Here is a 23920-nt window from a genome sequence, read left to right as displayed (position 1 = left end):
ACATACAATTCCACGCAAATTACAAATTTTCAACGAACTTTAATTGTATCAACCAACCCCCCCAACCAAAAAAAAGAATAGGTAAAGTCCTAAAAAAAAAAAAAAAAAAATTCCTGAATAAAATTACTGAAATATCAATGTTGGAGACACGTGCAGTTCACGATAAATGTACAGGGAATTGAACCTAGGACGAAAAATAAAATATATGCTAAAATTAGCTATGAACACTTTAAAGTCGGAATGCCAACCGAAACGCGAGGAATCTATTACCAAAGTTGTCAAAAGTAATTACTGTAGATTCACAGAAAATAACTACAATCTAGTTTCCCACAATTAGAGACAAAGCTCTTTTTAAACGCAAGTTGGCATATTACGTTCATGAAACTGGATATTTAAGCAAAGTAATAAGCAACTATTTACAATGTAATTATTATAAGTGGCGCTCAGATAAAGGACCATACGCTTTAACATAAAGAGAACTATGTGATTTTACAGAAAGTTATTCAAACTTAGAATCATGTCTATTGATAGACACACCTTTCCTTGGTACAGCAGCAGACTGAAATTTATCAATGAAAACCAGACAGCTAAGGTGTTGAAATTGGAACACCACCTTAACAAGTCTCTAAAGGCTATAACGATTTACCTTTATATCTTTTAATAACAGTCTAATCTTTCTTTGCCATTTTCCTTCCAGTGTTTTTTCTGAACTAAAGATCTTAAGATTTGTACTGATCTACTTTGCAGTGAAAGTTTGCATTTCAATAATAATAATAATAATAATAATAATAATAATAATAATAATAATAATAATAATGTTTTCATGTTGGTCACAATCTGTCTGCTCATTTATCCAAGATACCCCTTAGGTTATAATCCCGTAATAAGTGGCGAGCCTTTCATAAACAGACACAACACTGTTACAGCGACTTAATTTTAAAACGAAAGGGTAAATAATTAGGTAAATGAAAAGCATAAATAAAAACTAAAGCTTTTTTTTAGGTCATATCAACACGGTGCTACGAGTTAACCAAAGCGCTTACTAAACGAATGTCATTTAGTGATTTGGTAATAAGAGCTGAACGGAAACAAATATCAGTTCTCCTTATCAAGTGCGGATAACCTGGAGAATGATTAAGAAAATGCCTTCTTTCTTTTCTTCTTTCTTGAAATCTCCCTTAAGTTCAGAGTCAACAGACTATAAACCCAAGACAGCTCCAAAGGGAAATCATTCTGCAAAGAGCGACAAGAAGTAGGAAAATGTAATAAATAAATAAATAAATAAGGGGGAATAAAAAATAAAACCGAGACACCCGAAATTCAGGCGATGTGAGCAGAGAACAGGAACGACTTTGCCCCTAGCTTAAATAATTGGAGATCAGAGGACTCCACAAAGTAAAGTAAGTATACCTTAGTTTTACCAGACCACTGAGCTGATTAACAGCTCTCCTAGGGCTGGCCCGAAGGATTAGACTTATTTTACGTGGCTAAGAACCAATTGGTTACTCAGCAACGGGACCTACAGCTTATTGTGGAATCCGAACCACATTGTAGCGAGAAATGAATTTCTATCACCAGAAATACATTCCTCTAACTCTTTATCAGCCGGCCGCGGGAATTGAACTCCAGGTCCATCGAGCGACAGTCTGAAGCTCAACCGGTTCGGCTAACAAAGGGCTGGAAAGGACTCCACAACCGCACTAGGCAACCTATTCTACGCTTTAGTTTAGTCCTTGCAAACTACTACTTCTTTTAACGTGCGTTTTCCCATTTTTTATATGGGGTAAGCAAGATGCCTTCTTTTGAAGGACTTTGATTTGGCTTTGGGGTAGACCGTAGTCTCGATCGGCTTCCCTGCCTGACATGGTGCGCAAACTGAGTAGTATTAAACCTGATGCTGGAAAACGTCACACTTCGCAGCAGCAGCCTGCCTAGTCTTGCGAAAAAAAAACAGCTAAGTCAGGTAAAGAAGAGTGCAAAGGATGCTTGCCGTTAGAATACATTTTAAATAATAAGCATAATGAACTCACTTTCCGTCTATGCCACAAGTTAACATTAAGAGTTGGCAAAATAAACTCGACTGTTGACATAACTCCATCCAAGAGTTTGAGATGAAAGTCAGCACCTGAAGACCTGAAGACCACACTGAGAACAGTACTTCAAAAAACGAAGAAGAAAAGAGTTAAACACTTAGATATAACAGCTTCATTCTTAAACATTCCAAAGCATTTCCACAAGATACCAACATTTTGAGAAACAGAGGAAGCAATATTATGTATATTCTTCTCAGAAGTCGATTTCTTATAAAAAAATACGCCTAAGATCTTAAAAGAGTCACTGACATTTAATAAGAACTACTGACATTTAAAACTGTACCACTGAAATGTAAATCAGGATGAAAAGGCAAAAGCATTCTGTATCAACTATCATACTTTGAGTTTTAGAAGGGTTAAGCTTTCTTGACCCAAAGCCACTCACGAATACATACCACATCTCTATTCAAGAAATATAGACCTAATGTGTGGAGAAGGAAAAGCAGCTAGAAGAACAGCATCATCGGTGTTAGTAATCAGTTTGTTCTCCAGACCGTGCCATACGTCAAGAGTATAGATAATAAACAGCACTTGAAATGACATTACTTAGGCTATTGTACTGGCCATCAACACAGACCCTTTGGGTTCCACCTATAAAAAATTCTTTTAAAATATTATTAAAAGATCCACCAATACCAGGTAATCTTACCTCGTAAATAAGAGGTTCATAATTCACTGGGCCCAAGTCTGTACCAAAATCTAGACCGACCAAGTGTGCCCCAGCACCCTCCTCAAGAGCACTCTGCAAGACAGTAGATACTGACAAGAGTGCATCACAGGTACCACAGTGTAAAGCTCTGTAGTTCACTCACACTCTTCGAGTAGAGGTGATCTTACTTCATAGCCAGTCTCAAGCTCAATAAGACTATGAAAATATCTGGAACTCCTATTTCCCAAAAAACCACCTCATTTAAAAGCTTCCAAGAAAAGCCACTGTAATTTCCATCAGTGACAATCTAGGCAGAGGTTTCTCTGGAAATCTTCAGTACAAACATCTCAGGCAATAACTTTTGATATTTTTTTCCCAAACACGACCAAAGGTAAAAACAAGAGATTCACATGGGGATGCATACCTCGAAATTAATCGTGGCCATTTGCAGAGTACCCATAGTAGAATAATATGAGTATTCAATATGGCATTTTAAGATTCACCTTACAGCTAGATTACTAACGTCTTTCACAGTATATTTTCGTCGCTTAATAAAGTCCTTCATAGCCCCATATTCTGCCGACAAATCTAAAGTCTTCCGACTCTTGCCTCTGTTCATAAGAATAGTGGAAGTTCCATCATGCTTATAAATAGGTCTTACAAAACTTACGATAAATTCTGTGATGATCCAATTAGGTACCTAAATACTTTACTGGCCAAAAGGTAACACCACAGGTTTATGTATTTTCAATGAATGGTGAAAAATGGTGCCAAGGATGTGTTCTTTACTACTACAACCTCGTCAAGTCTACTGTATATTCAACCTTAGATGAGTTTGTCTTACCTTTGTATTATAACAAGGCGGCAAGTAAGAGGTAGGTTCAAAGGTATTCTAATTTATTGACAAAATCTCAAAGTCCGCACTTTTCCTGTCCGCCCTCAGATCTTAATCGCTACTGAGGCTAGAGGGCTGCAAATTGGTATGTTGATCATCCACCCTCCAATCATCAAACATACCAAGTTGCAGCCCTCTAGCCTCAGTAGTTTTTATTTCACTCAAGGTTAAAGTTACCCATGATCGTGCGCCTGGCACCGCTATAGGTGCCAACAACACAGGATACCACCGGGACGTGGCTAAAAGTTTCATGGGCCGCGGTTGAGAGTTTCATGGGCCGTGGCTGAGTTTCATACAGCTTTATACGCACAGAAGAGTCCTCCAGCGCAGAATACTTATATATGTGTTCTCCACACGAATAATAATTGATCAATATTCTTGCCCCCTCATATTGCAAGAAAAGACAGTATTTTACCTTTTACTTATATGAAAAACCCGGAGAGAGTTTTCTGCATAAGAACTGGGTTATCACACAAAAGAAATATTGCTTTACTACCCATGGAGTGTCTCAGGATTTTATTATTAGAGATGGAGTAATATCATTCAATAAAATACCAATCAACGAGCGATTGTGCAGTCGTCTTCTTTTTTTAACGTGCTTTTTTCCCATTTTTTGTATGGGGTAAGCACGATGCCTTCTTTGAAGGACTTTGATTTGGCTTTGGGGTAGACCATAGTCGCGATCGGCTGCACCATCCGAAAATAAGTATTTATCATGAAAAACAGCTTGGGACAAGACACGTTTTAATCAAATCGAAATTCTTTCAGAATTTCTTGAGTGCCCTTCATCAAAATGATTTACATAGAACGTCAGTTGAAAAGATCAACTGATTATCCTCCGGGTTTCATGCTTACTTTCAGCTATTTAAAATTATCAAAACAATCTGGTAATTATCAACAAATGTTGACAAAAGAAATTTGGATGAAACATGACCAAATTTAGTCTTTGTATAGGACAGATGTGTAACTATGCTTGCATATGTAAGATTCTATGACCTATACTTGCGTGTGTGTGTGTGTGTGTGTGTGTGTGTGTGTGTGTGTGTGTGTGTGTGTGTGAGAGAGAGAGAGAGAGAGAGAGAGAGAGAGAGAGAGAGAGCCGCAATCCACAAATAATACCGGAAGGCACGATGAACGGGATAAAAGCGAAATTCCAGAGAAGACGAAAAGAGATACCGTCTGAAATCCCCGAACCAAAAGACTGATATATTTCCATTCACAGATATACCTGAGTATGGACAGGCAAGTACTGAGATTGAGACGCAGGGTACAACAGGTAACAGAGGTGGGTATGCCCGTTGGGAAGGGGTGTGTGGTAAGGGTACGAGCGAGGCACAGAAGATGGGATTACCGATAGCCCACCTCACACAAACACTCCCAGATGAAGAGGCGGATGGGGGAGGTGACAGGGTGAATGGGCGGAGGAGACTGCTTATGAATAATTTAATATTTCGCTGATTCTCTCTCTCTCTCTCTCTCTCTCTCTCTCTCTCTCTCTCTCTCTCTCTCTCTCTCTCTCTACGGGAGTAGATCAGCGTGTGAGTAGAGAGAGCGAATTAATTTTCAACTAATAATTTTGATGTAATAAAAGATCAACTGAAATGTCAAATGCAACAAACTATAAATGAAACATTCAGGAACTTTTTTGAGGCTAAACTCAAAATTAAATTGATACCAAACGATTAAAAAAAGCTAATAAGTCTGAAACCAATCTGCTAATAAGAAATAAACGGAATATTTCCTTCTGATTCTACATAACGAAACCTTTACCAAATACCATCACGGAAAGATAACTCTCTGAAGCTAATAGAAAGAAACAATACAAGAACCCGATTTATTTATTTATTTATTTTTGTCATCGTGATATAAGACAATTGTGAATTAAGATCCACATGAAAAAAATGGCTACACATGAATTATTGTGTGATTAGAAAAAATAAAATATATATTAAAGGAATTTAAACACATCATATCCACCCTCACACATGTTATTATTACCATGTTTTTACCAAGTTTTATACATACGAATATATACATACATGCATACACACACACACACACACACACACACACACACACACACATACATATATATATATATATATATATATATATATATATATATATATATATATATATATTATTATATAATTAAAGTAGTTTAACCAGACCACTGAGCTGACTTTCAGCTCTCATAGAACTGGCCCGAAGGATTTGATTAAAATACTACGTCAAGACCTGAAGTCAAGCGCAAGGACCCAATAGATCATCCGATACAAAGATGAATGAATTAAAATGAAATTAAAAACTGCACATAGGCACATCCTCTCATACAATAAATACATTTACTCAGACTTCCTTACATACATACTAAAACGGTATATTAAAATTCAGAATATAAATTAAACAAAATTTTAAAAATTGTTCTCTTTTTTGTAAAATTCAAATGTTAAAAGGGGTTTCATGCTTTTATTATTTACTTATTTTTATATTTTGTTAATTAAATTACAGTTCTTCAAGAACATCAAAATTGGAATGATTGAAAATGTGAAAGATTCTGACAAAATTTCTTTCACTGTTCTATTTCCAAAAGTAGACATTCGTTGTCGGTCATACTTTGGACATTCACATAACACATGTCTGACCGTTATTATTATATACATACATACATACATATATATAATTAAATAATAAAACAACAACCATATCAACCCGGAAAGAAGATTAAAACAAGCAAAATAAAGTCAAGAAGAATAATACAGAAGAATGAATCAGGCCGACGCACTGCATAAGAAATGAAGGAATCAATGGACAGGGATAACCAAAAGCCATCTAAATAACGAGACAAGATAGTAGGAGGAGGAGGAGGAGGAGGAGGAGGAGGAGGAGGAGGAGGAGGAGGAGGAGGAGGAGGAGGAGGAGGAGGAGGAGGAGGAGGCCTACTTGGAATGCATATTGGGAGAAACTGATGGTCAAAAAGGAATACTTTATTAGCCATACCAGTCATCCTTTACGGCGATATATCTTTGTAAAAGAAGTATATGAAAAAAAAACTGGACAACTACTGGAGGTAAAATATTACAGAGTATATATAAGTTTGAGAAGGCGTACTTGAAGGATAGTTCACATGTAAATTCTAAAACGAAACGTACATTGAAAACATAAACGCGTTTTGATTGTGTTTTTGGTTAAAAAGAACATTAGGACAATGTAAAATAATGGCTCACACGTTGTAAGTATGTGTGATGCATCAATGCTTATGATGTATATTCTGCTTTGTAAGAAAATAACAAGAAAGCAGGACGCAGATTCATTCTTCACAAACGATAAAGAGGGTTGGATTTATATATATATATATATATATATATATATATATATATATATATATATATATATATATATATATAGAGAGAGAGAGAGAGAGAGAGAGAGAGAGAGAGAGAGAGAGAGAGAGAGAGAGAGAGAGAGAGAGAGAGAGAGAGAACTACATTTAAAATAAGAAGCAAACAAAAATATATATTAACCTGGAGGAAATGAGTTTTCCTGAGGGGCTAAGTTCACCCAACAGGGTTCTGAGTAAATATAATTTATTAACTGGTTCTGAAGAATTAGAGGTCATTATACGATGAATGAAGTAAGAGGTTCATAGTATACACTTTTAAACGTAGATGGGTGCTGTCTGTCTCTGACAAATCGTTAAGTATTACTATTTCTAAGGGTGTACAAATGCAGACAAACACAGTTATAAAATTTCAATCGTTTTCTTTTCACCAACGCATATAAAAAGTGAAAAGAAACGGTCCTGCTTCTGAAACATCAAATGCGACAGCCCTACAAGCTCCTAATATATCACTATAAAAGAAAACTAAAGTGCACAATCTAACGCATACATAATACAAACAGCCTCAAGAAGAAAAAAGAAAAGAAAGACCTCTCAATTAACATGTACCGACACCTCTACGGCGTTTCCGTCATTTTGCCCCGCTGGGGTCTATGAATTTGAATATGGAAATGAATATATGCATGTCCTTCAGAATAACATACCTCACGCGAGGAGTGTCTAAAGGAGATGGTGATGTCTTCATCTCACCTAGAAGATATGTAGTGGCGGGGGAACGGGGAGGAGGAGGAGGAGGAGGAGGAGGACTGTAACAAGCCGGAAATGTTCGTTGGGTTAAATGATGTCTTTCTTTGAACTGAGGAGGTGTTACCTTTTGTACCTGTGAGGTACCTGGTAGGGTGATATCCTATCATATTTGCTCGGTGAAGTTTCAAAATTCTCTCTCTCTCTCTCTCTCTCTCTCTCTCTCTCTCTGCCGGTCGTTCTCTGTGGAGAGAGGAATTTCGATGGCTCAATTAAGGCGAGTGTTCACTATCGCTTTTGCCCATCTTACTCTTATTACCTTGGGGAAAGGGGTCATTTATTCTCTCGCTCTGGAATAGCAAAACGTCTAGCGGGTGAATGGCTACAGAAATAGAAGGTTAGAGATCTTTCGTACACGAGAGAACGATAAACATGAATGAGAAAAGGAGGCAGAGAGATGTGATGTTTCTGGTAAAGCCAATTTATATAATTCAAAAAGGATCATACGAGTTGTAAGATCTGACAAAAATTCCGCAAAATTCTTCAGATGGCTACGGTGTGTCAAGAAAACAATACACTCGAGAGAATATCCATTTGCTTGATCTTCACAACCAAATATTAGATTTGTACTATTAATGACAATAATAAATTGGCAGCCTGACCGTCATAAAATCAGGGTATATCTTAGATGGTGACATAAGAGAAATTGTTCAAAGTGTCGAGGAACAATTCCACCTGCTGTTCATTCGGCAATAAGCAAAAAATATAACTCTGTATGCATTAGCTAATGATAGTTAATGAGACATGCACAGGCAAGCAACTGAATACAAAAATAAAACAATATAGGAAATCCAAAGAACTTACGAATCAAGATAAAGTTAAAACCTAGAAAGGCGAGAGACAATAAGTCGGTGTTACGGTCATTACATATATACATACATATATATATATGTATATATGTATACTGTATATATAATATATACTACACACACACATTATATATGTATGTGTATATATATAATATATACTACACACACATATATATATTTTATATATATGACCCTTTGCAGCCACATCTCCTGTCCTCTCTCCGATCTTTAGTTTCTTCATGCATAAAAATTTCAGTGACGTGATCATAATCGAATGACCAGAAAAATTATCCATATGAAAATATGTATGTTGCTTCTTACAGATAGATTTAATAATAGACAATGTTATACCTAATATGCACAAAGCGATGATATCGCGTCTTATCGATGGACATGTTTACCTACCACAACTGAAAATCAGCATGTTCTTTATACTGCAAATTCCACAGGTTAACGAAAAACTAATTCATGCCCACTAGCCACGAAATTGTACCTCCCACGGGCTTACCAATACACAAGATTACATCCTCGGGCCTACTAAAATCTTGACAGAGCCTCTTAAGATATCCGAAAATTAGAGTTCCTGCATAACCGTCCTCAAAATAGTTAATAACGCATCTTTGGGAGATTTTCCAGTTCTTCTTTGGAGGGGTGGGTAGAGCTCTCGGCTAGCACGCTGTTGGCCCAGCGTTCGACTCTCCGACCGGCCAATGAAGAATTAGAGGTATTTATTTCTGGTGATAGAAATTCATTTCTCGTCATAATGTGGTTCGGATTCCACAGTAAGATGAAGGTCCCGTTGCTAGGTAACCAGTTGGTTCTTAGCCAGGTAAAATAAATCTAATCCTTCGGGCCAGCCCTCTCTAGGAGAGCTGTTAACCAGACCACTAGATATACTTAACTTTGGGAGATTTTCATTAAAAAAAAAATAACATGTTGATGCTGCTTCATCCACAACTGTTTTTTTTTTTAGTCAATGTAGAGCTCAACCTTGTACTTACATAAGACAAGGTCTAATACAAAAGGAAAGCGTGTTGCTCATTTTTCAGATGTAAATGCTACTTTGTGAAACTGAATACCAATAAGCACGATCTTGGTGATCCATTAAATTCAGTTAGTTGTTTCAGAGGATAACTAACAGCGTAATGTTTTTTCAGTTTAGCTCACATTCATATTCATATTCAATTTGTGACTTTCATCTACTGAAAAATTGTCACCTAAACCACATCACTCCCAAGTAAAATCTGAAGAGAAGTTCTACTTCTTCTTGAAAGCCATGAATATCAAGATTACGTGGAAGGGAGCCAGAATCCTCAGGCTGGAACAGAGGAATGTAATCACCTCAGAAATCTTTCAGTTATTTTCTTTCCATGAACGTAAGCGGTAAGGAATAAACTACCAATTTAACCTTATACTTCACGTGGAAATTCCGCAAATTCGACCTGACACTTTTATACTTATAACATGGTCATGATGTAACTTATAAGGGCAAAACAGAATGGGATTCCTTCCTCTTTCACACACACACACACACACACTCTCATATACTGTACACACGTACTCGCGCGCGCACACACACACACGCATACACACACACACACACATATACAGAGAGAGAGAGAGAGAGAGAGAGAGAGAGAGAGTCCGTAGGTCAAGTCATCAGGTCAACGATGAGGTCAAGTGGGTTTGTCGGGTTTGAGGCTTAAGGAACTGAAGTTAGTGAGTCGTGAGGGAGGACCCAATCACTGTTCGACACATTGTCACTGATCACCATACTATAATTGTACCTGTGACCAGTAACATACATTTGTAAATAAGAAAATGCAGTTAGGTGGAAACGGATGACAATGGTAAATAGCGAGTGTCTACTTAACAAGGTGGGAGAGAGATTCATTCAGGAGGGAGAAGTCTTTCCATACTGAGGGGCACCAGAAAGCCCAGAGGCCAAGGAAAGACAAGTCTTAACTACTTAATTACACCGTAATAGGTTCTTTCAAACCATTCAGCGGGATTTTCTGGAGCCTCAAATATTTAAGTCCCTAATTTATCTACTTAATTGATTCGCTTGGAGAGGTTCGAATCCAGGTACTTAACGAGTCTTTTCCTGTAAATACACGTGGGCAGGGAAAGTGTAAACGAGTGATTTACGGAAACATCTGTCGACAGTCTCCAGAAGAGATGTGGTCGTTTAACAAATCAGTCAATTAAAGAATTCGTTAATTATATATGAGGTATCAGGCACGGGAATATTTTCATTTGCTCTCTTCGATGTTCCCGCTCGAATGGGTGATCTTTGTTTTTTCTACAAAGAAATATACTTCTCAAAGTCATGATATACAAGAAAAATTAGTTTCCGAATGATCTAAGAAAGTATAAGGATGGTTCAGTAAAAACAACTCTTGGCAGCAAGACGAAATTCAAGTCTAATCGAACGCCTTACGAAAATGTTCGGATGATTCCGTTTTTCGTCGAGGTAAGTAATGAAACACTCAAAATCAGTGTCACCCAAGCTCGCATTTCAAGTGCAGTTCGTCCTACTTATATCACCCCCATGTAATCTATACAACCTAATCAGACAAAAATAACAATGAACGAAATTCCCCTTATTTTTTATACTTTCTTATCCATAAAATGCTCAACATGTGCGCTACTTCTGTATGCAGAAAAAATGAGTTATTACTGTTTTCTTTCTCAATCATCCACTAATGAATAAACTTGATATTTTACAGCACTGACTGAGCAGTCCGATTAAGCTGTTGCATAAAATCATGTGAATAAAACAGCCGAAGGGTGCAAACGACAGAAAAATGAATAATGTTTCAATTTGCCAACGTCGCTGCTTTAATGCATTCAGAATTATCGATATTCTATACTTCGTAGATTTCTGCAGCGAACTATTTATTTTCCTGCTGAGACGTCAGGAAAAATTCTCATTCTTTTCCGCCTGACATCAGTCAATTTTCTAATCTTGTTTGAAGTCATTCTTGATGTCTGAAACTTCTATTATATCTAAGACTTTCAAGTACACTTTAATATCCATATGACAGACTCTTATTACACTATATATTCTGCCCAAGCGTATAAAAATCTTTGAAGAGACAGAACTGTTCGATAAGTGTTGTGATACCAAAAAATCACATGAACGAAGCCGGAAATATAATTTGGAAAAAAACAGTCCTTAGGAAGAACAAACCAGGTTTATTTGAAATTCAGTCGCACTTCCTTACTCAGATAATGAATGTTATTTATACAATCCGGCGTCGCAATAACTACAGAAACGAACGCTTGGGGAGAAGAGGGCAACAGCGACAACGACAATGGCAATAATAAATATCCGGCAATATTATGGAATGTCTTACGTCACTAGAATATTCCCGTTTAATATGTAAAGTTAACTGCTGTTTTCTATGAACGAAGTATGCATTGTTTATGTTGATGGGTGCCACATGGAAATGTTATCACCTTTACTGTTTACCCTTTTCAAGGATTTTATAATGGAAAAAGCAAAGGTAGATGTCTTAATTAGCATTCTAATTTTTTACCTAAAAGTTCTAAATAAATTATCTGAATGGCGTGGGGAATATTTATTTATACCAAAAGAGTACCTCGTGTTAACTGATATTAAAAAAACCATAGAATGATCTATCTCACAAGTAGGACCTTGACGCAACAATTTTCTCCTGCTAATGCATCGTGAAGTCTGCAATGAATATACCACTATGTAAGAAATACCAATACAAGAGGATTTTCAGAAGGCTACTTTTACTGGTCTTAGCACTTATATGCTAGTTAGTAAGTTTTCGGGGTAAGTTACTTTTCGAAAATGGCTAAAGGAGAAAAATAAGTATAACTTAGTTTAACCAGACCACTGAGCTGATTAACAGCTCTCCTAGGGCTGGCCCGAAGGATTAGATTTATTTTTACGTGGCTAAGAACCAATCGGTTACCTAGCAACGGGACCTACAGCTTATTGTGGAATCCGAACCACATTATAGCGAGAAATGAATTTCTATCACCAGAAACAATTTCCTCTTGTTCTTCACTGGCCGGTCGGAGATTCGAACTCGCGACCAACAGAGTGGTAGCTGAGAACGGAACCCGCTCACCCAGCTGAATGTATTTTGAAAACTAACATTTCTAAAGCTTTATCAGGTAGTAAAATTCTTTCTCATAATACATTCAGCTATATCTAGCGTAGTTTTTTCGGCCACCATCTGGTCAGTGGTTTCAACGTAATGGCATAGTTGATGCCTGGCCCCTCGCTCGTCAGGACTTGCGGATTAAGAGAAATTTTTCTTTGGAAACTTATACTGACTGCAGCAGGGGTGTTGCGGTAGAAGATGGGTGCTAAAGAAATGTGACACGGAGGAAGAATAAGACAACAGGCGGCGATTAAAGGAAGATGTTGATACCATTCCGACATTTCGAACGGAGATGAGAAAACTCCAAGATCATTATATAAAAATAGGGAAAAGGTTTAAGGCACCCCAGCAGATGTTTATGAGAGATTTTGAGGAGTTCAATGTTGGTTATTTTTAAAGGGAACGAATTTTATCTTAACAAAACGAAAAATCCTTTGAAACACTGGCATCACTATCAACAACAAACAACAACGAAGGTAACTACGGGCAAAGACTACGAGCAACGAGCGAGAGCAGCAGGAACAACAGGATGCGATCAAAGGCAAGACCGAGATGAGTTTCCACAAAGCCACAAAGAATTAGATTCACATGTCCGCACTCCCTGAAAGACGCCCCTTCTCCACCGCAGCCTCTCTAAAAAGGCCATCTCTATTGACAATTGCAAATGCAGACGTGTCCAGCGACCTGGAAAATTAATCATTGATTAACATGCTCATTGTAAAGGAGGGTTGCACAGAGAGAGAGAGAGAGAGAGAGAGAGAGAGAGAGAGAGAGAGAGAGAGAGAAGTCTGTCAACTCTCACTCTTTTTTTTATTTTCTTCTTTCCTTTCATCCATGTCTTCTTCCTTTGTTTTTACTTTTTTAAACTGTATTTCGGTGGGAATACGTCAAGAGAAAGTTCGCTAGAGGTTATATACGTCGATTAATCTTCAAAAGACTCCGACTTCTATTATTCCGAAAAATTAGAAAAAGGATTAGAACTAAATATGTTATAAATGAATTGACCATAACCAGAAAAAAGTGAGAATTATTATAGAATACAAGGGAGTGATTATTCTTGTTCTCATTAAGAGCAAAGAATGATTGAAATATGACTCTATGAAAAAAATGCTCGTTTGCTATCAAGAAACTCAGAGTGAAACTGATTTTAATATTTAGTAAGCAACAACAACAACAAAAATAATAATGATTATAGTATTAATGGCAAAAAATATATCAAATATAAAGGCACTAGGAGAAAATCCTAAAAATACTACTTAAAACAAATGAGCAAATACAAAGTCAGTGAAAGGCGAAAATAACAGTAGGAAAGTCAGTGTCAAGTTGATCCATCTCATCTTATTTTCGCTTTACGCACAGAAAATAGTTGCCAGTACGTCAGAAACTTTTCAGAAAGACTAATCACCAACGTCATACACTTAAAATACTCTAACGTGATTTTTCCCTGCCGATAGACCTCAGTATAAGATTTCCAGTTGTCTACAGGACAGAAATATGTGATCTTAAAAGCAAAGAAATCGTTACCATTTAATGCCTGACCACTGCACCATGCCAAAAAGGGGGCCTAAAAATATGAAATTATTCTACCTAATCAGGAATATTAAACAGAAATAATCAACAATCAAATCTACCTCACAAACACGGGCACTCGAGACTCCGAATCATCGATATTCTTATAAGAGGTAAATTTTGGTTGTTTGTGTAGACTTTATATCTACCTGACCTCTATAGTTTTATGGATAACTAACCCTGATGCATTACCGGAAGCTCTGTTGTGTCTCTGTTATATATAAATATATATGTAAATATATAATGTGTCTGTGTGAGTGTGTAATATATATATATATATATATATATATATATATATATATATATATATATATATATATATATATATATATATATATATATATATATATATATATATATATATATATATATATATATTCACCATACGCCTGTTCCCAGGGTGAACGTGTTAGTCATCGTGTTCTCAGCAAGACTCTTTGGGATGAAGTTGCTGGCGTCATCACAGTAGACCAAAACAAAGAAGTAGTTTAGACTTAAATCAGTTTAGTCAAACAGCAAAAACTGTTCACAATTCCAACCAGTAGCCCAGCAACCATCAACAACTGGCTCACCACCAATTCTTATTACCTTTTACTTACTTCTATGTTTATTTTCCACACCATTGGGCATTTGACGATCCTCATTCTACGAATAAATATCAATAGGATCAAATACAATTATTGGCTGAATTGTACGTTAATTTCAGAGAAAAAGCCGTCCAAAAGCTAAAAGACACATTTTCTATGATTTACTCACTTCCTCCATTAACACTACAATTTCACCTTTGTCTTCAACCTTGTTTCAGTGTGCTTTCTTTAGCGCAACAACTGTCCAGCAAAACCGAAAAATGGCATGAGTGATGAATATGGTTCATTCGCTACCAGTCCTTTAGAGTACAAGGTCCAGGATTAAATTAATTACGATGAACGATCCAATTTAATCTCACAATTATTAAGCAAAGACTTTCAACGAAAAATCTTAATTTCTCGTTGCTTGAAATTAAGGATTCGTGGAAAACTTTTGGGGACAAAGGAAATCACCTTATTGCAATCACTGAAAATAAATCATTCTTCAGCAATTTTCGGTCATGTGATAATTTACGTTGACAACCGAAGTCTAACATGCCAGAAACTGGGAGAAGATAGCTACTTGAATCTTAAGAGCAGTAACCCTAAAAACAATCCAACCACAGTCTTAGAAAACCTTCCTAACAAGAGAAAAACATTCACAAAGAGTTCTTGGGAACTCGCAGGAGAAACAGTTGAAAGTCAATGCCATCTATCGGAAACATAAAAAAAATACATCTGTTGGAAAGGCTCGTGTAAAATGGCGCCTTTAAAAACCCCAGGAACATTGTAGGCTTGGTGTAACATCAGGGCAGTAGGGAAAGATGGGAATTGCCCACTAGTAAGTTATCAACCCTTATCATGGGCATCAGTGCGGGCATCAGTATCTTCCCTCAGGGAGAGGGCGAAGGTAATGAGGGTATAGGGGCAAGAGGAAGAAAAGAGAACGGTTGATGCAGCCGTAACAGAGAAACGCGACAAGGGCATGGTAATTTTCTCCCCTATGGAAGGATCATTTTTAAGTATAAAAAATATCTTATCGTATCATAATACTGAAAACAAATAATAATAATAATAATAATAATAATAATAATAATAATAATAATAATAATAATAATAAGAAAACTACCCTCACTTTGCATTTTAACGTTAACACTGATGAGGAACACCGTTCAGGTGTTCGAAAGTCTTTGATTTTTTACATAGTAATATATTTACTATATAATTGTGGATTTTTATTACTCACAATAATAATAATATTAATAATAATAACAGCATCCAGGCCTTGCTCCCACAAAATTTAAGGTTTCTTTTTAATGAAAAGATGCACTACAAACTTACCTCAACTCAAAGACCTCTTGACATATTTGCCCATCTCCAGTTACCAAGACCATAACAGTTCTTTTAACGAAACGAGAGAGAGGGGCAACCCGGAATCTGAAAAAAATGAATACGCGATTTTTTATAGGTGAAAGACTTCAAGTACATATCTTCAGACGTTAAATAAAGCAAAAATGGAGACCTAAATTCCTATCATCAACTTTCCGAATAATATACAGCGTCTGACCACATGTATGACTTGTAAATACCAGACAAATGTTCCTAGAACAAGATAATAATAGGTATAATGTAAGGGTTATGGGTTCAAGGTGGATCTCTTATTAGAGCAAAATGGGGAGATGCTTAAAATCAGTGCGGTTAAAGCTACAGAGACCATATTACTGAAAATCAAGTACTATATATGGCGAGATAGCATGTAAGTATGTATGTGTGTATATATACATATATACATATATACATACATATAATATATTTATATATATATACACACATATATATGCATATATACTTATACTTATACTGAAATTTTGTCAATCATCGGCGCGTGACTTTTTTTGAAATCACAACTAACAAGCCACAAATATGACCTAGTTTCAAATTCACTATACCTTAGGAATAACTTGCACAGGGGAAAATATAATTGACAAGTCAATCTGCTCTTGCTATGATTGGAACCTGAGCCTCGAAACCTGGCCAGGCAGAGGCACTTGAACCATCCGTGGGACCAAGTGGGAAAACACTGGCTGCTCGAATGGAACAACATGAGTCCAGTGTGAAAACAAGTAACACGTCCAGTGCATTACCAATACATATGAATAACTCCATATCGTAGTATTAACTGGATAAAATCTAAAGAAAATGTTTTGTAGAAATCTGATGAAATGAAATTAAACAGACTCATGTATTATTAGAAAAACTGATACTATTACATATCAGTATCAAATAATAATGAAGGGTATTTCGAAAAACGCAGGCTAAGGTTATCTTACCACTTAGTCTTCTTGTAACTTTGTTCTGATTCCCTTAGTACTTATATTTGAACCCCGATGAGGTGTAGAAAAATACAAGAAAGCCTAAGTTCGAGTTATTTTCGTTCACCCTTCTAGCGGGATGCATATATACATGAACCTTATTCATATGGAACACGCCCACAGGGGCGAGTGACTTGAAATTCAAGCTTCCAAAGAATATGGTGTTCATTAGGATGAAGTAGAAGGAGGTAAAGGGAAATACAGACAGAAATCTCATTCATTAAAAAAGAAAAAAATTAATAAGTCAATAAAAAAATGAATTAAATGCGAGGAGAATAGTATTAGGGTAGTAATGCTTTGCATCTTTGCTTGAACTTCTGAAATTCCAACTGCACGACTGTTCCACAGTCCAACGGTGTGAGGAATCAAGGACCTCTGGAATTGAGAAGTTTGACAGCGAGGCACATTTACTGCATACTGGTGCTGCTGTTCAGCAAATCTGGTTGCTTTTAGCAGGAATAAGGGATCAGGGATCAATTGCGAGTATGTGAGATCTCTGTTAAAATACAACTTACGAAAAATTGACAAACAAGAGACCATCCGTCGACGGTCCACGTCATACCTGCTAATAGTCGGAAACAGAAACTTACCACCAAGAACTACTCTATCTGAATGAAATAAATCTCTGGCAGTAGACATCCATTCCGGAGAATAGTAAAGGAAGGACAAATGACCTAAAATAAATTGCACTGACTTTATCACTGTTATAAATATATGAGGCCTTACGTGCAATGCCTAAAAAAACAAAGGGAAGTAACCATCATGATCCTTTCCACCTGAGCTATCAAGATTATCAAGAATTTTCTCAACATTCTTATATATATATATATATATATATATATATATATATATATATATATATATATATATATATATATATATATATATATATATATATATATATATATATGAATTTTTTTATCACACCGTGATTTATATACAATCATGAAGCTACAAATGTCGCTTAATATCAAAATATCAAATCTCGATGGAGAACGCTACCTCGGGAATATATCCGATGGAGAATTATCACCGAATGATATATATAATATAATACATGATATATATATATATATATATATATATATATATATATATATATATATATATATATATATATATATATATATATATATATTTATATATAATGGAAGAGTAGCGATGGAAAAGTGTTTCCGAAAGCTAGGCAATAAATATGTTCATCGCTACTCTTTTGTCTAACTTCATTTTGAAACTCCTCTTTCCTCGGAACAAATCGACTGCTGATAAAGTACGCACACCCACACCCACACCCACACAGACACACGCACACACACACATAATATATGTATATATGATGTTTATTAATAAAATTACTAAGAAGTACGTTAAGTAAACGACTTAATATAATAAGTTCTAAGGTTTCTCTTTGCAACGGTATTATAGTTTATTCCAAAAAGAGAGTGAAATACTTCTAGCAAAAGGAAAAGAAAATCATGAGCGCAAGGGAACACAAGGCATATTTCTGCATGTGAAATTGTCAAAATAGAAGAAGCCTTGCACTGATCTCTTACCAAGAATTTCATTTTCCTCAGCACTTAAAACTAGCTCTGAATAACAACAGATTCTGTTCAGTTAGTGCTCCTTGATTTATAACAAAATTCAGATACAGTGATGGAATACAAAGACAGTCAGAATGGAACTAGTGAAAAGTGGAATTCTCATTCTGAATCCAAATTTTATTTGTTCAAACTAATTTGTACAGGAATAAAAAGAAGAGGACAAACTCCTATTATCGCATCTGGCCGGTTGTACCATATAACTCAGCAGTCGCCTACCCCAATATTTGACCTTTACTGAAATTTTATCAATCTACTTTTAAAACTTTTTTACTAAGAAAAACAACAGTTTTAAACTACCAGTTAAAACGTAAAAAATTTGGAATAAACGCACATCGTCGTCACTGAGAAGCATATAGGCATTCCCTTGTTCTTCTCTATCAACACAATAATTCGTAATAACATACAAATAATAGTAGAGTAGAAGATATAACTAGTAGAAAATAAGGATATTAATATAAATAAACGAAAGCCTATTCATAACAAAATAATAATAATAATAATAATAATAATAATAATAATAATAATAATAATAATAATAATAATAATAATAAGGACAGGAGAGCTTGTATCGTATTTTGTGCATTAACATATGTATTCTCATTTTGGAACTCATCTGAGAAAAAAGCAGATGTATTCTCATTTTGGAACTCATTGGAGAAAAAATCGTACAGCAAACAAAGTAAAATTGGAGTAATAAAAGCCAAGGCATTGTATAATTGCATTCGGCTACACAAAATAATGATCAAACCAACTGACTGGAAGCTTAAAAGGATGACTGACGTTCTCTTTAATCTGATTTCAAAACAAACCATGCACATGCAAAACTAAGGTTACGGCGGGTAATCACAATGTATGACTGTTTTGAATCAAGCTATTGCGGAGCAAGCAAATCTTAAATTTCCTGAGACAACTGAAACTTAGAAACCAACCAATAATTAACCCGAGTAACTTATACCAAATTTGACGTTTACTTTACGGAGACCAAATGCTTGGAACACTTCCCTCCCTAAAATTAAAGCTCCGCTAGGCTGAGGTAAAAACAGCAAATATTACCATAATCAAGTAAGTGTGAATATTAATTATTATGCATCAACTGTTACCGCTGCTCAGCACTGAGCTTAGTCTCAGGAATAAATGGGCTGGGCTCTTGACAATCCAGCCAATCAAAAGTAAAGAAACAAAAGATCTGACCAATCCGAAGCGAAACCAGTTGTGAATTATAGGAAACGCTTTTCAGCTGAGCGTCTATTCGGAGAGCAGAATTCTGATGAAGCGTTTCTAATGATATTATTATTAACGACTGACTGTTACAGGCCTCGCATAACATCCTGTACAACAGTAAATGTGCTTTGGAAGAGGGGTTAATGACGGTAGTATTAGAAGGAAAACCGATTGCGTGTTGGCGCAAATGACAGCCTTCTCTGAGCCTCGGGTGTGCTAATACCCCCTGACTGTACAGACAAGTGAGGGCTTTTCGGGGCTGTCAGAGAGAAACCATGCAGCCAAGTGTGTGCTTCACTTTTAACATTTCGTCACGCTGGTCAAAACCTTTAATCATTTCTTTTTCTTTTTTTCGATTCTGGAGAATCTGTAAGCAGTCATTTTCAGATGATACCTCTGTTTAATCTCTTATGTCTCCTTGCCCTTATGCAAATCACGTGCCTCAGAAAAGTCAATGAACCTGGGCAAGCTTTTAACTACTTAAAGATTGTTTTGGCTCGCCAAAGACTATACTGCGGAAACCTCTTGCTACAGCAAAGATATCCCAAACTTGAAACTTATAGTGTAAGTCTCGAACAGCAGTTCTTATTTATATAGTGCTTCACTTTTCAAGATTTCAGCTAGAATGATCTCAAGCAATCTTCCACTCATTATTACAATGAATAATATAATTTCTTAATTTCTTTATTTTCATTCTATGATACATTTCACAAGGTTTCCCGGTAATTTCTGGTATCTGCATTACTCAATTTAAAAAGGAATCAAGAACAAGAACGTTCAGTAAAAATCATTTTTTTTCAGTAACCAGAATGCCAGAACTCATTTTTTTTTTTTAATGACTAGCAGCAAATTTACTACTGTTTGGAAAATAACCGTTGTGCTCCCCATTCCTCAAACAAAGGCATTTCAAATTGCTGATCATAGATGTCATGATTTATTCCTTATTTCAACCTTTTAGGGAAGGATACATTTAGGAGTCCCACCACATAACTACTGTAAATTATTCGGTTTAGTGCTAAAGGCAACTTGACCTTTCTTCTTATTTTTGTTCTTGGTATCGCTGGGGTTTATGACCGGCAGTAACCGTGAATTATATATGTTTTATTATAGTGAAAATAATAATCACCGTTACCATTATTATTATCATTATCATTATTATTATATAAGATCTAATACATCTATACGTCAATACTGCAGCAGCTAAATCAACAAGATTCTGGTTTTGGAAAGTACTCAAAATCATAATCAATTCCTTTCGATCAACGCAATGACAAGTAACCTCTCCGTGAGGGTATTCGCTAAACAATGACTGAAGCTCGCAACAGAAAATAAAAGCACTCGTTATTTGTGTATCGGTCCAGTATGCAATTAGCAGCCATTTTGGAAGAAGAGTGCGGGATACCCTTCAGCCGTGAAAAACGCCACGAGAAACGTTTACTGCAGTGCAGAAACGTTGACGTGTCCGAATGCCCAAATTTGAGTGTATACCGCAAGCATACTGAAACAAAATGTCCACATATAATAAATAAAGCCTTAGTTCGCTTGCCTTTGTTCTTCATTGGCTGTATCGAGATGTATAAAAAGAATTTCAAGACTAAAATTTCATTTCCTTCTATATCCAGCCAAAGCCTGTAACAATGTCTTCGAGCAATGCCAGTCTTCCACACCCGATTTTCTACACTTGAGACTAAATTAGCTATATCTACATGCAATTTCATTACACGCTGAACTTCGGGGGAGGGGGAGAATTTCATGGTGAGTAGTGAGAAAGCCTGTATGCTTACCCTTGCAACTCCGATTTCTGTTTAATCAGTCGCTACGGATAATGAACCACAGCTCTACTGAATTGTTCTAAATATAACTGTGATATTAGAATTACGTGTGCGATCATTTATTTACCAACTTCTTTGGCCCTTCAACTGATTGACATTTAACTGAGAGAGAGAGAGAGAGAGAGAGAGAGAGAGAGAGAGAGAGAGAGAGAGAGAGAGAGAGAGCGAGCGAGCTCCATCTCTCATTAAGAACCAGGTTGAGCACAGTCGCCGCCCTTGGCTATCAACGAATGGTAGGGAAAAGATGAAAGAGCAGAAAGGGAGGATGATTAGAGGAAGAAGACAAAGGAGGAGGAGGAGGATACCCAACATCTGCATAATAGGTAGAATCAAGATCATTTAAGCGTTCTTTTGTGTGATGAATCAGCCAGATCTCAGTCTGAGAAGTTGCCTTTCATCCAATAAGCGCGCTCCCTGTGGAAACCACCAGGTATGCTAAGTAACGCCGTCACCTCTCAAAAAGAAGAAAAGCAAAAAAGAGTGTGAGAGAGAGAGAGAGAGAGAGAGAGAGAGAGAGAGAGAGGGTAGGTGTAATTTGCTTCTCTTCTATAAATTATCCCTTCAATATTTCTTCCCGCTTTGTGAGGGCCTTAAATGAGAAGTTAGGAGAGCAAAACAACAAAAATCCCAAAACAACAAAAAATCCACAAAGAAGCGGCTTACAGGTAACCCAAGGCTAAATTGCATCGACTTTTTCTCAAGATTTTTATCTTAAGTTGTATTAAGATCTTGTCTCTGCATGGCCTGAAATATCTGTTTGACCCATTTCAAACAACGAGCCGATTTAACTGATTTGAGGTGGGTCGATAGTCAGATGCCAATAAATGGACTTCGTATTTGGCAATTTTCTTCTTGCCTGCCTTTACATCTCCTGAGCTTTATGGGGCCTGGCTCTTGCCAAGTTTCGAAACGTAGCGTATTCGAAAACTGCAAACAGTAGAAAAGATAAGACTACACTTGACATATTTCGAAATAGTTGTAAATAAATAATCGCCAGATTTTTAAGGAAGGAATCAACAGAAATCAAAATTAGGTAATGAAAATCGACCGACAATTTCAAGTACAAGGATAGAAAAAAAATTAGAGAAACAAGGTCTTCCTCTGGCATAAACTGGTGTAAATAGAAAAATGCAGATAACCGAATGCAATGATATGTGAAGGTGAACGAATATTTTGAAAAAATCTTTTCGCTTAGGGGATTAATTAAGTAGATAATACGCTAAATTCTATTCAACACAGATGATGAAAACTGGAAGAGACAACACTGAAACGTGGGTAATGGAGGCATGGCCGATGACAGTGCAAGCTCACAGCAATAAAGACAAGAGTGACTGCGATCATTACAAAATTATGGGACTTCATCTACAAGACATTGGAAGTAAAATGAAAGCTTCTTTAGGATTTGTATAGTACTAATTTCTTCAGGAATAAATCATGCCACCTCCCACTAAGTGCAAGTATAGAATGGAAAAACAGAATAAGACGACTACATAGTAATGCCATGTATGCATTAAGAAAACTCACACAATGGTTGCACGAAGAACTTTAAATTGTGTAATGAGTAATTTACAGATGTCAATTTTTCAGCAATTTGATACCTCTGAATTTATAAAATGAAATGAAAGCGCATAAATTTCTTTTTTCTCTTGATGCTACGAATTACATGATTTTCATACTCGTTTATGTCGGATGTAATTTTAAAAGTAATGTCAAACTCACCTTGCAATATAATGTACCACATAGTAATAGCACACATGAATGGAAAACACTGAGCTCTTTTCTCTTACAAGTGGAATTATCTGTTCAAGGATACGTTAGATTATCAACTTTTTATAACTGAAATTACGAGCAGACCCCTAAAAGGAAATACTAATAAATCATTATAAATCCAATGGAAAATCATAAATATCTCTCATTTACAAACACTTCTCTGATGAGTTCTGCATGAAATGGCGATGCCTTTCCCTAACTTGAGTAAGAGTTCGGTATTCCGTTCCAAGCCAATTTCAGATATGCCAAAATGTAAG

At 36.2% G+C, this 23920-nt stretch overlaps 1 long non-coding RNA gene across 1 annotated transcript in view; it reads right to left on the bottom strand.

The window, feature by feature from the left end:
* Positions 1 to 16198: 16198 nt before the first annotated feature.
* LOC136843545 (uncharacterized) overlaps positions 16199 to 23920 on the bottom strand; it is a 319497-nt gene continuing 311775 nt past the window's right edge. Inside the window, exon 4 of the long non-coding RNA XR_010854563.1 lies at positions 16199 to 16304. This is a non-coding gene — a long non-coding RNA (uncharacterized lncRNA). The remainder of the gene's footprint in view (positions 16305 to 23920) is intronic.

This window comes from Macrobrachium rosenbergii, chromosome 11 (assembly GCF_040412425.1).
Source record: "Macrobrachium rosenbergii isolate ZJJX-2024 chromosome 11, ASM4041242v1, whole genome shotgun sequence".
NCBI lineage: Eukaryota > Metazoa > Arthropoda > Malacostraca > Decapoda > Palaemonidae > Macrobrachium > Macrobrachium rosenbergii.
This window is presented reverse-complemented; position numbering and strand designations above follow the sequence as displayed.